At 40.5% G+C, this 4,131-nt stretch overlaps 1 non-coding gene across 1 annotated transcript; it reads right to left on the reverse strand.

The window, feature by feature from the left end:
- Positions 1-890: 890 nt before the first annotated feature.
- LOC148579643 (small nucleolar RNA R71) lies at positions 891-998 on the reverse strand. Its single transcript, XR_015895779.1, has one exon. It is a non-coding gene; the product is annotated as a small nucleolar RNA R71 (small nucleolar RNA).
- Positions 999-4,131: the final 3,133 nt, after the last annotated feature.

Genomic DNA, 4,131 nt, shown 5'->3' on the forward strand with positions numbered 1-4,131 from the left:
AATATCTTCCCTCTTTTTCAAAAATTTCTTTTTTATTAACTAATTATTTTTATTTTTTATTTAAAAAAAAAATTTTCGAAAAAAATACTAACCTTTTTCAAAAACTATTTTCAAAAATCACTAACTCTTTTTCAAAATAATTTTCGAAAATTATACCTCCCCCATCCTATTCTATTTATTCATTCATATCCTAACATCTCATCTCACATCTCTTCCATCAGTACAGTTGTGCTTCTTCCTTTACATCACATTCTTTGTCTCCCCCTCTTTTCTTCCACTCAGAAAGGGATCCCTACACTGTGGTATAAAGGATCTCTATTATTATTATTATTTTTCTGTGCCTTCTTCTTTGTCATATGAGCAGGAGCAAGGATAAGAACATTCTTGTGGAAGCAGATCCAGAACCTGAAAGGACTCTGAAGAGAAAATTAAGAGAAGCTAAAATACAACAATCCAGAGATAACCTTTCAGAAACTTTCGAACAGGAAAAGGAGATGGCAGCCGAAAATAATAATAATGTAAGGAAGATGCTTGGTGACTTTACTGCACCTAATTCCAATTTACATGGAAGAAGCATCTCCATTCCTGCCATTGGAGCAAACAACTTTGAGCTGAAACCTCAATTAGTTTCTCTGATGCAGCAGAACTGCAAGTTTCATGGACTTCCATCTGAAGATCCTTTTCAGTTCTTAACTGAATTCTTGCAGATATGTGATACTGTTAAGACTAATGGAGTAGATCCTGAAGTCTACAGGCTCATGCTTTTCCCTTTTGCTGTAAGAGACAGAGCTAGATTATGGTTGGATTCTCAACCTAAAGACAGCCTGAACTCTTGGGATAAGCTGGTCACGACTTTCTTAGCCAAGTACTTTCCTCCTCAAAAGCTGAGCAAGCTTAGAGCTGATGTTCAAACCTTCAGACAGAAAGAAGGTGAATCCCTCTATGAAGCTTGGGAAAGATACAAACAGTTGACCAAAAAGTGTCCTTCTGACATGCTTTCAGAATGGACCATCCTGGATATATTCTATGATGGTTTATCTGAGCTATCAAAGATGTCACTGGACACTTCTGCAGGTGGATCCATTCACCTAAAGAAAACGCCTGCAGAAGCTCAAGAACTCATTGACATGGTTGCTAATAACCAGTTCATGTACACTTCTGAAAGGAATCCTGTGACTAATGGGACGCCTATGAAGAAGGGAGTTCTTGAGGTTGATACTCTGAATGCCATACTGGCTCAGAACAAAATATTGACTCAGCAAGTCAATATGATTTCTCAGAGTCTGCATGGAATGCAAGCTGCATCCAACAGTACTCAAGAGGCATCTTCTGAAGAAGAAGCCTATGATCCTGAGAACCCTGCAATAGCAGAGGTAAATTACTTAGGTGAACCTTATGGAAACACCTATAACTCAACATGGAGAAATTATCCAAATTTCTCATGGAAGGATCAAAAGTCCCAACAAGGCTTTAATAATGGTGGAAGAAACAGGTTTAGCAATAGCAAGCCTTTTTCATCATCAACTCAGCAACAGACAGAGAACTCTGACCAAAATGCTTCCAATTTAGCAAATCTAGTCTCTGATCTATCTAAAGCCACTGTAAGTTTCATGAATGAAACAAGGTCTTCCATTAGAAATTTGGAAGCACAAGTGGGCCAGCTGAGTAAAAGGATCACTGAAATCCCTCCTAGTACTCTCCCAAGCAATACAGAAGAGAACCCAAAAGGAGAGTGCAAGGCCATTGACATAAGCGCCATGGCCGAACCTGTGAGGAGAGGAGAGGACGTGAATCCCAAGGAGGAAGACCTCCTGGGACGTCCAGTGGTCAATAAGGAGCTTTCCTCTGGGGAATCAAAGGACTCTGAGGCTCATCTAGAGACTATAGAGATCCCATTGAACCTCCTTATGCCCTTCATGAGCTCTGATGAGTATTCCTCTTCTGAAGAGAATGAGGATGTTACTGAAGAGCAAACTGCCAAGTTTCTTGGTGCAATCATGAAGCTAAATGCCAAATTATTTGGCATTGATACTTGGGAAGTTGAACCTCCCTTGTTCATCAATGAACTAAGTGATCTGGATCAACTGACATTGCCTCAGAAGAGACAGGATCCTGGAAAGTTCATAATACCCTGTACCATAGGCACCATGATCTTTAAGGCTCTGTGTGACCTTGGTTCAGGAATAAACCTCATGCCCCTCTCTGTAATAGAGAAACTGGGAATCTATGGGGTGCAGGCTGCTAAAATCTCACTAGAGATGGCAGACAGCTCAAGAAGACAGGCTTATGGACAAGTAGAAGATGTATTAGTAAAGGTTGAGGGCCTTTACATACCTACTGATTTCATAGTCCTGGATACTGGAAAGGAAGAGGATGAATCCATCATCCTAGGAAGACCTTTCCTGGCCACAGTAAGAGCTGTGATTGATGTTGACAGAGGTGAAATAGTCCTTCAATGGAATGAGAACTCCCTTGTATTCAAAACTCAAGGATCTCCCTCTGCAACCATGGAGAGGAAGCTTGAAAAGCTTCTCTCAAAGCAGAGTCAACCAGAGCCCCCACAGTCAAACTCTAAGTTTGGTGTTGGGAGGCCACAACCAAACTCTAAGTTTGGTGTTGAACTCCCATATCCAAACTCTAAGTTTGGTGTTGGAGAGTCTCAACAAAGCTCTGCACATCTGTGAGGCTCCATGAGAGCCCACTGTCAAGCTATTGACATTAAAGAAGCGCTTGTTGGGAGGCAACCCAATGTTTATCTAATTCTTATTTTTATTGTTTTTCATGTTTTATTAGGTTCATGATCATGTGGAGTCACAAAATAAATATAAAAATTGAAAACGGAATCAAAAACAGCAGAAGAAAAATCACACCCTGGAGGAGCATCTGTCTGGCGTTCAAACGCCAGAACAGAGCATAGTTCTGGCGCTGAACGCCCAAAATGGGAGCATCCTGGCGCTGAACGCCCAGAACAAGCATGGTTCTGGCGTTCAACGCCAGAAATGGCAGCAAAGGGGCGTTGAACGCCCAAAATGGGCACCAACCTGGCGCTGAACGCCCAGAGTTGTGTGCAAGGGCATTTTACATGCCTAAATTGGTGCAGGGATGTAAATGCCTTGACACCTCAGGATCTGTGGACCCCACAGGATCATCTCAGGATCTGTGGACCCCACAGGATCCCCACCTACCTCATCATCTCTCTTTCCATTCATGATCATCCCTTTTTTTTTCCATTTACCACTCACATCCATACACCCACTACCTTCAAAAATTCAACATCTCTCTCCCACCCAATCCCACCCATATGGCCGAATACACACTCCCATCCATCTCCTCCATATCTTCTTCTTATTCTTCTATTCTTTCTTCTTTTGCTCGAGGGCGAGCAACATTCTAAGTTTGGTGTGGTAAAAGCATAGCTTTTTTGTTTTTTTTCATAACCATTGATGGCACCTAAGGCCAGAGAAACCTCTAGAAAGTGGAAAGGGAAGACAAAAGCTTCCATCAAGGGTCTATAGCTCAGTGGCAGAACATTTGACTGCAAATCAAGAGATCCCTGAGATACCTCAAGGGATATATTTTCTTCCACACAATTATTGGAAGCAACTAAGGGTGGAACATCAAGAGCACTCCATCATCCTTCATGAAATCAGAGAAGATCTAAAAGCACTGAAGGAGGAGCAACAAAGGCAAGGAAGAGACATAGAAGAGCTCAAGGACATCACTAAGGTGGATTCATTCCTTGTTCTTATTTCTTCTGTTTTTCGTTTTCTATGTTATGTGCTTATCTATGTTTGTGTCTTCATTACATGATCATTAGTAGTAATAACTATGTCTTAAAGCTATGAATGTCCTATGAATCCATCACCTCTCTTAAATGAAAAATGTTTTAATTCAAAAGAACAAGAAGTACATGAGTTTCGAATTTATCCTTGAACTTAGCTTAATTATATTGATGTGGTGACAATGCTTCTTGTTTTCTGAATGTATGCTTGAACAGTGCATATGTCTTTTGAAGTTGTTGTTTAAGAATGTTAAATATGTTGGCTCTTGAAAGAATGATGACTAGGAGACATGTTATTTGATAATCTGAAAAATCATAAAAATGATTCTTGAAGCAAGAAAAAGCAGCAA

Source organism: Arachis ipaensis, chromosome B10 (assembly GCF_059453495.1).
Source record: "Arachis ipaensis isolate K30076 ecotype BB chromosome B10, ASM5945349v1, whole genome shotgun sequence".
Lineage (NCBI taxonomy): Eukaryota > Viridiplantae > Streptophyta > Magnoliopsida > Fabales > Fabaceae > Arachis > Arachis ipaensis.